The sequence below is a fragment of the Leucopleurus acutus genome (assembly GCF_964270905.1).
Source record: "Leucopleurus acutus genome assembly, chromosome: 2".
NCBI lineage: Eukaryota > Metazoa > Chordata > Mammalia > Artiodactyla > Delphinidae > Leucopleurus > Leucopleurus acutus.
This window is the reverse complement of record NC_139143.1, coordinates 75264639-75279091: the sequence shown is the minus strand read 5'-3', so window position 1 is coordinate 75279091 and position 14453 is coordinate 75264639.

Sequence of the window (14453 nt, the reverse complement as noted above, 5' to 3'; positions counted from 1 at the left end):
ACACCTTGTGCAGGTAATTGATCCTTCTGGCATCCCCAGGACCCCTGGGAAATGCTCTGAGAAGGTCAGGGAGTGCTGAGAAAAGGACACACCCATTCCTAGCACACGCGCGCACACACACACACACACACACACACACACGCCCCACTGTCCACATAGGTGCTCTGGCCTCTCTCACTTCTTTTTCAGGTCAGGGCAGTGGCAGGTACTTACTGCCCAGTGATGTAAATTCTCCTGGGACAAGTGCCCCTTCGCCCTGTGATCCTGGACATCTTAGGAACTTGGCACATCCAGGTACTGTGCTATTCTAAAATATAGTGACTACATAGAAAATTTGAAGATCAGTAAGGCCTACAGATCAGGAGACCATTGCCATGGAAAAAACACCTTTTTTCTCACAGTTCCCAGGAGGAGGGGGCACATGGGAAAACATAGGTCACAGGCACAAGAGCAGGGGGGTGGGGGGAACTGAGGTCATAGCCTCTATTGTGGTTTCCCTGGGGAGGAATAGGTGAGGCAGGGTAAGCAGGTCTAGAATTGGCTAGTTTGTTTGTTTGTTTCTTCTAAGAAGTCTCTATTACTTGTCAGGTGCAAGTCCCACAATCCTTCATTCCAAATAAAACTAATTTTATCTGCATCTCCTCTAACTTACATTCCTTAGATCACAGGTTTTTTTTTCCTACACAGTATACAGAGAAGAGAAAGTGCATGTGTGTGTGTGTGTGTGTGTGTGTGTGTGTGTGTGTGTGTGTGTGTGTGTGTGTGTGGTGTATGTTGGTGCTTTCTAACTGAGAGGTAGTTTATTATCTAGTTGAATAACTGTCAGGTGAGAAATAGAATCTCAAATGGTAACCATGGATTACACTTGATATTAAAAACAAATGTCTTGGCAGTTTTAGGAACTGCTTTATGATTTAACTATCTCCATTAGTAGTTAGACCATAGTTCTAAAGAGTTGAAAAGGATGAGCTAATTTTCTATCTAAGCTAATTAGCTTTATGCTCTTCCTTGGCCACATAACTTGAATTCAGTGAAATGTTTTGCTGGTCCATTTCTTTACTGGTATAGAGAATGTCAACTGAAAAAAGAAAAAGCACAATGTAAGAGCAGTGAGTTTCAGTTTTATACGAGGACCTTACTGAGGACTAGAACCTGGGAGGCAGCCTCTCAGATAGCTATGAGGAACTGCTCTGAAGAGGTGGGAGAGGAGCCAGGATATATATGATTTTTTGGGGGGTGGGGTGGGGTCTGGGAAATACATGTAGTCAAGCATAAAACTATTAATGCTAATCATAAAGAACAGATATCTCAACTTAATGATTTTAGTGCTTTTTTATGTATAGGAAGATGCAAGAATCTGGGGTCATTGAAATTCTCCGCTAGACATGCATCTTAACTATCTAGGGGCCCTTGTATCCAAAAGCACAGAATGCTTCCTGTTTCTAGAATTGGCTAGTTTGAATCATTTCAGTGGACTCTGGAGCATAGGGGTTGTTCCTAGTTGCCTAGTACCTCGCCCTGGGTGGTTAGGGCTGGTGGATAGTGGCTGGGAGTGTGAGATAATGGAGGTGGTTAGGAGTATGGGCTCTGGATTGGTTGTCTTTGCATTTGAAAAGTGATGCGAGCCGTTTAGTATCTCTAGGAGTTGGCTAGCTCTGGTCAGGGCAGTCCCTCCAGAGGCTCAGCAAACCAGTGTGACTAACTCAAGGCAGTGAGTGCTCAGCATGGTTAGTCCTGAGAGGTTTTCTGGACACAAGACCATTGGTTCAATAAATTTAATTAATTAATGTCCACCCAAAGGCACTAATGGCAGAGGTCTAAGGGGTTTCTCCCAAGTGTAAAATGTTTTTCTTGGGGACTTCAGAGACGATGCAGCTGCCTGATTGGCTAACGTAGGAATAACTCCAGTGGTGTACAACACAGCTTGCAGTGGACCCCTCCCCAGCACTCAAAATTTAGGTAGAATTACCTCAATTCCCCAAGTTCGTGCCCTGGGGAAATTTCTCTAGCGTTTCTGTAAATTCCTAGGGACTTACTTTTTTTTTTTTTTTTTTGGTACACGGGCCTCTTACTGTTGTGGCCTCTCCCGTTGCGGAGCACAGGCTCCGGACGCGCAGGCTCAGCGGCCGTGGCTCACGCACGGGCCCAGCCGCTCCGCGGCATGTGAGATCTTCCCGGACCAGGGCACGAACCCGTGTCCCCTGCATCGGCAGGATGTACTCTCAACCACTGCGCCACCAGGGAAGCCCGGGACTTACTTTTTTATGATCTCCTCTGCCTCCAAGTTCCTGTGCCTCACATTCTCTCCTAACACTGCCATGTGGGCCCATAGAGCAATACTGCAACACTTTTTCTAATGCCTTTGCCTGCCAAAATCAAAATTCACTCATAAGAAGGGATTGGTGAGCAAAGTAGAATTTACTGAAGATTTGCAGAGGAGGTAGGGGAGGAGAGGTTTGCCTTGCACACTCCACAACAAAATAACTTAGAAATATATTTAGACATTCTGATTCCACAGAGTGACTTTTCAGGCAACTGATACCCCAAAGAACTCTTTTTGACACCCTTGCCCCTTTCCCATAAGCAGAGTCTTGTCATATCTCCCTTCTTTGTGCACAGTGATATGCAAATTAGTCAATCAAACAAACAAGCAAACAAAAACACAAGATGAAAGGAGAAAAAAACTCAAAAAAGATTACATTGTTGAACTGTATATCAAATATAGTGACAGGTTATATTTAATAAGATTTTGAATAGTGCAGATCAAAAAGTGTGACGTGAATTACTAAATATTCTCCAAATCCTCCTAAATCAGAAAAAAATCAAAAGCTGAATAATTACAAGGTTGGTGAATGATATGAATCATAAACTCAAGTATATTAGTAATTATATTTAATGTAAATGGACTAAGTGCTCCAGGTAAAACATAAAAATTGATGGATAGGATTAAAATAAACAAAATCTAACTTTGTAATGTTTACTAAAGAGACATACAAAACATATAAACAGAAATTCTGAATGTAAAAGCATAGAGAAAGATTATAACATGTAAATATGAACCAAAAGAAAATTGGAGTAGTTATATTAATATCAGACAAAATAGAGCTTATGACAAAAGTATTAATGAACAGGTTCACCTTGTAATGAGACAGGTTTAATATATAACAATTTATAATATATCATATAATTATGAGTAATACATAACATTTAAAAATTTGCATGCACCTAGTAAGACAATCTTAAAATATATAATACAAAATTGATAGACCTATAAGGAGAAATAGACGAATCCACAAAGTGAAATATTTTGACATACTCTCTCTATAATGTTCTCTTATGATAATGAATGTAGGTTATGAATAATTATCAGAAGTTTTTTAAATCTTATAATATTTTGAAACAAGAAATACAATTTTAAATAATCTATGTATCAAAGAAGAAATAATAATGGAAAAAGGAAAATATTTAATATTGTACTAGAGGTTCTAGCCAGAGTGGTAAGACGGGGTGGGGGAAGATTAAAAAGGAAATATAAACACCATCCATCTTCACAGACAATATTGTTTGGACAACAAAGTCCAAAGAATCTACAGATAATTTGTTAAAATCAATAAGTGAGTTTAGAAAAGCACAAGATACAAAGTCTATGTAAAAATTGATTGTATTTGCATATAACAATAACATTTAGAAAAGTAAACTTGAAAATATTTATGGCACCATTTATGATATCAAAACACTTCAAGGACCTAAGAGTAAATCTAGGAAAAGATGTGTAAGGTTTCTAGAATCAAATTATAAAGCATTGTTTGGAGATATAAAGGAAGACCCAAATGAATGCATGGATATGTATACAATTTAAAAGAATCAATATTGTAAAGATGTAAATAGCTCCAGATTAATATATATAGACAATCCCAGACAATAACACAGCAGTTTTTTTTAGTGTGGAAAATGACAAATGTTTCTGAAATTTATGTGAAAATGAAAGGAATTACTACCAGCCAAGACACTGTTGAGGAAGAGGAAAGAGGTCAGAACTAATTCTACCAGATATTGAAATCTATTTATAAAGCTACTTCAATTAAGACAGTGTGGTTGAAGCAAAAGAAAGGCCAAATAGAACCATAGAACAGAATAAAAGCTCCAGAAACACACCCAGATGTATATAAACACTTATATATGACAAAAAGTATTGCAGAGCTATGGAGAAATGACAGTTTTTCAACAGATAGTGCTGGATCAATTGGCTATCCATGTGGGAAAGAAATGAAAAAATTCCAAGTGTATTGTAGACCCTCATGTGAAGTGTAAAACAACAAATCTAAAAGATACTGTATTTGTAGAAGAATATCTGTACTCTGTATGACTTTGTGGTAGGGAAAGAAATTTTAAACGAAACCTAAAAGAAAGAACCCTAAAAGAAATGATAAGATGTACTAATGTGAAATTAGTACTAATTAGTACTAAATGTACTAATGTGAAATTCCACTCATCAAAACACCTTTAAGAGAGTAAAGAAACAAAGCACAGAATAGGAGAGAATCTTTGCAAAACATTTAACAAAAAGCTCTTACCTGGACTATATAAAGAATTTATACAAATAAAAAGGAAATGACAGACAATTCAATAGAGAAATGAGCAAAGGAGTTGAAAAATATGTAACAATGTAACTAATAAACATTTGTGAAGGTTTCAATTTCACTAGTAATCAGGCAAATAAAAATTAAAACTAAAATAAGATACCAAGATACACCCACAAGGAGCAGTTACAATAAAAAGACTAATCACACTAGGTGTTATCAGTGGAGCAATGTTGCGTGGAACAATGGGAACCCACATATACTGCAGATGGATGGATAAATTGTGCAACCTCTTTGGAACATGGTTTTTTATTATCTATTAAAGTTTAAATATAGACATACTCTATGAACCAGTAATATTCTACTCCTAGGTATATACCTTAAATAAATGAGAGCATGTAAGTGCAAATAAATAAATAAATAGATAGATAAATAAATAAATGTACATGGTGTTGATAGAAGTATTATTTACAATAGATCCAAGCTGAAAAAACAAATGTTCATCACTAGTAGAATGTATTAATAAAGTGTGGTGTACACATACAGAAGGATACCATATAGCAATGAAGATGAAGAAACTTCAGCTAGCCTCCACAACATGAATGACTGTTACAAGCATAATGTTAACCAAAAGAAGTCAGATGGAAAAAAGACATATGCTGTATGACCCCATTTGTATAAAGTTTGGTTATAGGCAAAACTAACCTATGGTATTAGAAATCAGAATATCTGGTATCTTTCAGGAGAGACTGCATGTTGATATTGGGACAGGGCAATAGATGAGGCTTAAGGACTGCTGGTAATTTTTAATTTCTTGATGTCAGTAGTGGTAACACTAATAGGCTCACTGTCTGGTAGTTTACTGAACTCTTCATTTATCATACGCACACTTTTCTGTGTTACAGTTCAGTAAACATATAATTAGAAAAATAATTCCCACTAAGAAAACTTCAAACCCAAATGGCTTCATTGAAAGGTTCTACTTTTTAAAATTTTTTTAAAATTGAGGTAAGACTGACATATACCATTATATTAGTTTCAGGTGTACAACATAATGATTCAGTATTTGTATACATTGTGAAATTATCACCACAGTAAGTCTCATTAACATCTGTCACCACACACAGTTACATTTTTTTTCTTGTGATGAGAACTTTCAAGATTTACTCTCTTAGCAACTTTCAAGCATCACGATTTAGTATTATTAACTATAGTCGCCATGCTGTGTACTGCATCCCCATGACTTCATTTTATAACCAGAAGTTTGTGCTTTTTGACTTTCTGCCCCCATTTCTTCCACCTCCCTCACTCCCCACCTGTGGCAACCACCAACCTGTTCTTTTTATCTATGAGCCTGATTTTTTTCAAAATTCCACAGATAAGTTTTTTATAGGATTCCACATATAAGTTGTTTTTCTCTGAGTTATTTCACTTAGCATAATACCCTCAGGTTTCATCTATGTTATCGAAAATGGCAAGATTTCATTCTTTTTATGACTGAGTAATATATACATATATATAATATAATATATATATTATATATATATATATATATATGAATGGTTCCCGACTTACGATGGTTTAACTTACGATTTTTTGACTTCACGATGGTGCAAAAGTGATACACACTCAGTGGAAACCATACTTCAAGTTTTGAATTTTGATCTTTTCCTGGGCTAGCAATATGCCTTCCGGTGCTGTCCCCTGATGCTGGGCAGTGGCAGCAGCCGTAGCTCCCAGTCAGTCCACAATCACAATGATACAGTGAAATGGTCAATACACTTAAAACCATTCTGTACCCATACAACCAATATGTTTTTCACTTTCAGTACAGAATTCAATAAATTACATGATATATTCAACACTTTATTCTAAAGTAGGCTTTGTGTTAAGTGATTTTGCCTAACATAAGTGTTCTGAGCATGTTTGAGGTAGATTAGGATAAACTAGGATGTTCAGTGGATTAGGTGTATTAAATGCATTTTCGCCTTACAGTATTTTCAACTTATAATGGGTTTATCCGGATGTAATTCTATCGTAAGTCAAGGAAGATCTGTACCACATTTTCTTTATCCATTCATCCTTCAGTGGCTACTTAGGTTGTTTCCATATCTTGGCTATTGTAAATAATGTGCAATAAACATGGGGTGTCTGACACAAAGTAAGTGTTCAATAAACGTAATACATTATTATTAATATTATTAGTTAAATTTATGTATCTTGTGCTTTATATTAAAATTATGAATGGAACATTTAAAATTCCTTGTTATACTATAAAACAATTTGAGTTGATTTGACAAATGTGGACCTTGATGTTTTCTAGGTGGATATTTAGCTTTATATAGAAAAAAGATTTCCTATATTTGATATAGGTTTTCAATATATAGATGCTGGCTGGACCTCAGAGGATGACCACTCTAGATATAACAAGAAGGATGAAATCCTCTCTAATATTTGCAACACTTAGGCTATTGAAGTGCCTCCTTTATCAGTTCTGCAGTGGGAACTTTTATTCTCATTTAAGAGATTAGAACTCCATAGGTCTTTTACAGTCCATTTGTCAATCTTTGGCTTGATGTTTTCAGTTGAGGTTTAAAGAAGACTATAGGCCTTCTACATTTCTGCTCTTCATGAAACTGCTAAGCTCTTTTTGACAAAGTTTTGGCCTTGTAAATGCAGTAAGAATCTGACATTGTATTTTTGATGTTTGACTGCTGACAGTTTTTAAGCCTCACCTCATCCTTTTCCTTTCTGCCCCACAACTGGGCAAGCTGATCAAGCTGATAAGAAAGGCTGGGTATTCCTTCCTTTGTCACAAGCAAGAAGTTCAAAACACACAAGCCTCTGACCAAATGCAGGAACACTCATACCAGCCCCACTCTGATGTACAATGAAAACCCCAAGCCAGACTCCTTTGTCAAAGTTCATTAAAAAATATAAATAAAATCAATGAATCACGTAAGTAGTGATTAGTACAAGTTTATTGTGCACACCAAAAAGACAGTTTGCAAACTGGGAGCATTCAAACCAAAACATGGAATGAGGCTCAGAGGTATATTTCTATAAAGCAGCTTATATAACATGAAAGCAGTGAGTGTTTATTCTTTACAGTGATTTGTTAATACACGAATTTTCTTAAATGAACGGGAATTGGTTAGTGGTTACCTAATATCAATTTTGGGGAACTTAAGTTTCCTTTATGATTCTCAAGAGGCATAAGCAAGAAGTGACCCAAGTTAACCTCATTTGTCTTGCAGAATAAGCCAGGTTATGCTTTGCTTGTTTGACTAAACTGGCTTTGCTTGTTCAGGGTTTTTTTTTTTTTTTTTTTTGCGGTACGCGGGCCTCTCCCGTTGCGGAGCACAGGCTCCGGACGCGCAGGCTCAGCGGCCATGGCTCACGGGCCCAGCCGCTCCGCGGCATGTGGGATCTTCCCAGACCGGGGCACGAACCCGTGTCCCCTGCATCGGCAGGCGGACTCTCAACCACTGCGCCACCAGGGAAGCCCTGCTCAGGGAATTTTTAAGTCTGGTCTCTGTGTTTCATTTTAACACTTTTAATTGCTCTCTCCACTTTTTCAGACCAGTTCTGGAAGACTGTGCTCCTCTAGCCAGAAAGTCTCATTATAGAAGTAATAAGCCTTTCAGACCCTCTTGGTATATGTGTGTGGCACCATTAGTCTGACATTTGAACCACATTTGGGGTGGAAGTCCATCCTGTTTCTATAGAGTAAATGTAGGAGCTGTACATGTGTCTCTGAGTCTGTGCTTAGTTCCTCAACAGCTGCAGAGCACCAGTATCTCAGGGGAAACCTGCTCACATTCTGTTCTGACGTTCATGCTTGAGTTTTCATTTTTGTCCTAAACAAACTTGGAAAGTCACTTGGAGGAAATAAAATTGAATGCGTGTGTGTGTGATGTTAATTATGTGGCCTTCATTTTTCCATGACATGACCCATGCAGGGGAATCCAAGTCAATAAAAATACTTTAAGAATTTTCCATCTGGTAAATTGGTACAATATTTGGGTAGCAGGATAATTTTGTAAATGCATATCGAAGTTTTAAATGTACAGGTGTTTGACCAAACAATAATATTTCTAGGAATTTAACGTCAAGAGAGAGCTAGGTAGACTTTTAAAAATGTAAGTGTGAAAATTTTTACTGTCACACTGTTGAGAAAAACTTCTAGCATAATTTTATGTAAATCAATACATGCACTCAATAGAATACTAGGCAATTATAAAAGTATTATGAATATATGCTTTCATGGATGTAGAAAGGTGCCCATGATATATCTTTTGAGTTACAAAAATGTTGCAGTTCAGAAAATCAGATGATTCCACGTAAGCACATATGTGTGTCGTTTTGTGTGTGTGTGTGTGTGTGCGCATGCTTATGTGTATGTGTATATGCACAGAGAGAAGTCTAGAAAGAATTTTGCCAAAATATTGATAAGGATCATTTATAAATGGTAAGGTTTTAGAGGGTTTCTGTTTTCTTCTTTATGCCTTTGTATTTTGTTTGATTTTTCTACTATGAACGTCTATAAAATGTCTTTTTTCTAAAACATAGAGACTTTCCAAAGGCCTTTCTTCCCAATTTCTTTAATTGCCATCCTCCTGCTCAGTGAGGACATGCCCTGAGTCAGGGTTTAGGTTCTTCTTACCTGCAGCCTTCCTACGACTACAGAAAGTCGCTCCTTTCCCTTCATAACCGTAGGTGAATTCCTTGCATCTCCGAATAACTATGCCATTTTGACTCGGCTGATTAGAAAGCCAGACCCGGTTCCAACTTCTAACACTCACAATGTCACCTACACAGACAGCATTTTGCACATTGGTGTTTTCTGCACGCTCTATCGGGCGGTGAGATCAAGTAACGTTTCCTGTCCATGGTTACCACATACATAGCTTTCTGGTGGGTGCTATATGCTGCTGGGCCAACTCTCCTCTGTGACTTCCTTCCTTTATTTCTAAACTTCTCCATAATATCTTCATTTAGATCTGTGAAAGCATGGAAGTTAGTACATTGCCATTCTAATACAGCAAAGAAGAAAGGGTAGCTCATTTCTAGAAGCAGAATGCAAGATTCCACATATCAGGATCTACTGCCAAGCCCTCAAGTCCCCTGTCTGGGCACTTTATAACACAGTTCTAAGGGGACCACTTTGAACATATTTCAGTGGAACTGGGGACATTGATAAGAGAGGGAACATAACAACATACTAACAGTTTGACCTTGGATGTTTTAGTTAATAAGAAGCTCCAGTTTCTTTCCCCACAAAACGGGGCTATGTCACCTACTGAAGATGGGTTTGCAAAGGATAAATGAGATAATGCGTGTAACTTACCTGGACATCACATAGGTATTACAGAATTAATATACTCCAAACAGAATTCATAATCTTTCCTCTCTGTCTGTCTGTGCCTCCTCTCACTGAAATCTGTTCTATTTTTTGGTTGTTACTACTGGTTTATAGCACTGCTATTATCTCATTTCCCAAGTCAAAAACTTTGGAGTCATTTGAAACTTCTTCCTCTCCCACACCTCCCACAATTAGCCTGTAACTAAGTTCAGTCACTTCAGCCTATCACTCATATCCATCCCATCTTCATCTTCTTCACCACCATCACCATGGCTCATGTCCTTTTCTTTTTCCAGGATGGTTTCAAGTAACTTCTCACAGATCACTCTATATTCCTTTCAAGCCATTCTCCATCCACTGTCTAAACAGATGATTCAAATAATTTAATAGGTTCTTCCCTGCTTACAATCATTCAAGGTAATTAATGCAAAGCCCCTTACAACCTGGTCTTTCTCTCCCTTTATATTGTCATCTCCTTCTTCTTCTAAATATACATATTCTATTTGTCAGCCTTGTCCAGACACATTGGGACACCTTAAATTTGAGATATTTGTGCCTGGCACGCACTGAAGCTATTGCTGTGCCCTCATTCCCTTGTTTGTCTGACACCTCCTACTCTTCATTCAAGTTCATTTGAAAGGACACCTCCTCCCTGAGTCCTTGTTTTACTGCTCCTAGGCAGTTTGTTCTACCTCTTCTATGTTTCCATAATAGTTGAACAGGCTATATGATGGTACCCATCCATCCATCCATCTGTTCATAAAGTGAGCTATTCATGCAGCAAATACTCATTGATCCAGTCATCTTGCTAGGTTCAAGAATTCAGATAAGTAAGAAGCAATCTCTGCTCTCAAGGAATTCATTGGCCCAGTGAAAAAAGAAAACATATACAAATATTATTTCAATACTAGGTACTAAGTGCAATGATAAAAATATGCATAGGATAATATGGGAACCTGTTTGGTGGGTGGGATCCTCCTGGAGAAAGGGGTCCAGTGCTTTTTTCTTTTTTTGACATCTTTATTGGAGTATAATTGCTTTACAATGTTGTGTTAGTTTCTGCTGTATAACAAAGTGAAAAAGTTATATGTATACGTACATCCCCATATCCCCTCCCTCTTGCGCCTCCCTCCCACCATCCCTATCCCACCCCTCTAGGTGGTAACAAAGCACCAAGCTGATCTCCCTGTGCTATGCAGCACCTTCCCACCACCTATCTGTTTTACATTTGGTAGTGTATATATGTCAATGCTACTCTCTCACTTCGTCCCAGCTTCCCCTTCCCCTTCCCCGTGTCCTCAAGTCTATTCTCTACCAAAGTGTCCATCAACAGATGAATGGATAAAGAAGATGTGGCACATATATACGATGGAATATTACTCAGCATAAAAAGAAACAAAATTGAGTTATTTGTAGTGAGGTGGATGGACCTAGAGTCTGTCATCCAGAGTGAAGTCAGAAAGAGAAAAACAAATACCGTATGCTAACATATATATGGAATCTAAAACTAAAAAAAAAGGTTCTGATGAACCTAGGGGCAGGATAAGTCCCAGTACTCTTAAAGCCTTACTTCCCTCATTTAGAAAATGAGAAAAATAATAAAACCTACCACATTTGAGTGCTGAAAGGATTTGAGGAGAACATTCATGTGCTTGGCACTTAGTAAGCCCTCAATAAATGTTAGCTGCTATTTTAATTATTTTTAGCTAATCCTTAAAGAATGATTAAGAGTTACCCTATGTAGGGGAAGGAGAAATAAGGGGTGAGAGGAAGAACATTCCAGACAGATAGCATAGCAGGAGCCAGGAATGTAGATGAGAGAATACAGCACAGGGAAAGATGTAGGCATTTTAAGCTTGTTGGGGCGTTAGCTGCAAGGCAAAGAGGTGTAAGAATGAGGCTCAAGAGACAAATCAGACAATGTCAGGTCCTCATAAGACCTGCTAAGGATCTTCGATTGCTCCATATGTTATAGGATGCCCCAGAAGCAGATGAGAGTGATGTTGATAGCCAGCCTGATTCCAGTTATGGATAACTAATAAAGTGAACATCCTGCCATTAGATGAAAAATATATGGAAATTTGTTGACTATGAAATAAGGGACCCAGAAGGCTCAGTGGAAAGGTATATACGAAAAGGGAAGGACTTCCCTGGTGGCGCAGTGGTTAAGAATACACCTGCCCATGCAGGGGACACGGGTTCGAGCTCTGGTCCAGGAAGACCCCATATGCCATGGAGCAACTAAGCCCTTGGGCCACAACTACTGAAGACCGGGCGCCTGGAGCCCGTGCTCTGCAACAAAGAGAAGCCACCACAATAAGAAGCCCGCGCACCACAACGAAGAGGAGTCCCGCTCGCCACAGCCAGAGAAAGCCCACAGCAATGAAGACTCAACGCAGCCAAAAATAAACAAATAAATTTAAAAAAAAAGAAAAGGGAAGAAGAACTGGGTCACAGAAGAAAAACAAAGAATAGGAACTCCCAAATAATAAAATTACTTCAATGCAGAACCAGGCTAGGACCCTAGATAGTAATAGAAGTAGAGGCTTCGTGAAGGTGGTAATTCATTGCCTGGCCTGGTATATATGTGGTGGTCCAGGTAAGAACTGGTCGCAGAAGGCCAGAGGTTTCAAGGTTGGCACAGGAAGATGGGCAAGAGTTGGAAATTCTAAGTCTATGATAAGATACAATATTATAAATATTTGCTTAAACTCACTTTCCTCCAATAGACCCAGAACAAATTAGGGCTACCTGTCTCATCTCTGTATCCCCAGAGAGAAATATATATCTTCTCCTTATGTTTGACTGACTTGATTTTAATTCTATAGTAGGTAAAATGTGAAAATTTTCAGTGGTCCATACTTTATTGGGAGACTAAAGTGATTATTCACTCAGCATTGCTTTCTATACTAGTCTTTAAGTAATCACTTTGGTAGGATAGTTCTGGCATTTTGGCCTGATATCAGATGACTTTTAGCAAGAGCAAGTCATTTGAGGAATTTGGGCCTTGCTTATTCATCTAAATAATAGCGATTATTTATACTTACCTTAGTGGACCCAGAGAGAGACTAGAGCAAATGATAAATGTTAAAGCCTTTTATAAATCTAAATGTGAAATATTATTAGTGTTTTAAATATTGCAAGCAGAGGTGGCAGAATGCATGTAATAATTGGTCTTTCAGGTTGAAATTTCATAAAGGGTCTCCAGCCTTTTCCATAATAAATAAATAGACATCTGGAGAAAAGGACCTTTCTCACATGGTTACCTTCTCTGCCTCCCCGCTCTGCTCCCATGCTGCCTGCACTCTTCTCCTCACCAGCCCCATTTCTGCTGCTTCACAGAGTCTGCTCATTGCTTGCATGGCATTTGCACCAGGGAGGGAAGGGCAGGTGGGGGAGCTTGGACAGACACGTTCCTTCCATCCCCTCCTGGCAGTCTAACTATTTCTCATTCTGCTCATTGGGGCTGCGAAGTCAGTGAAGTAGAATTTCTTTTCTACTTGGTTGTCAGTCCTACATTTAGCATAAGGTTTCAAATGTGTGGAAGATGAGGCTACTCACGAGACACAGAGGCACAGGACTCCGGGCATAGACTCACTGTCTCTTAACAGAAAGTGGCCGTCTACCCCTTCCTTGAGCAGCAAGGTCTCACAGTCTCGCTTGGACAGAGGGCCGTGGTAATAAGGCAGATCCATGGGGACTCCTCTTGTATCCCAAGCTGATTTGATTGCAGAAAGCCAGCCCTAATATTTTCATTGTGCATTCTGTGCGGAAGATATCTAAGGATTGTTGCTGACCCTTGGCCTCTGTTCACCGGTGCCAAATAGAAACGTGGAGATGTGGAGTTTGGGGTGAAGTAGAAAAGAGTAGCTTTTATTGTTTTACCAGGCAAAGGGGGCCACAGTGAGCTAATGCCCTCAAGACTGTGTGACCCACACTGGAGGGGGTAAGGAGTCTTCAAGGAGCAGGGCGTGATTAGCTCACGGACATTCTTCTGATTGTTTGGTGGTGAGGTAATCGGGAGTCAGCATCATCAACGTCTGGTTCCAACCAGTCTGGGGTCTATGTGCTTGTGGGCAGCATCCAGTTAACTTCTTCCACCTGATGGGGATTTCAGTATCTGCAAAACAGCTCAGAGGGCATGGCTCAGAATATTATCTATAGTCCTTGAGGAAGAACTAAAGGTCCTTGACTTTATTTAATGGCTAGAGTATTATTATTTTGTCTTGCTTGACTGTTTTTCTTTCTTTCTGTGTTTTCTCACTTTTCTGATGAAATTTGTTCTTTAACTAAAGTTTTACTACAGACAAAAGGCAGGCAGAGGACATGGGTGGGGATCTAGTCTGAGAAGGCCTGCTTGGTTACAGGATGAATAAACCTACAAAGAAATGTTAAACTCATTCAGTGTTTATTGTTGCTATTAACAATTCTGATATTATTACTATCTTAAAACTGTATATATTTTTTCCAGGATAAAACAAACACATTTTTACATTAGTGCTGTTAGG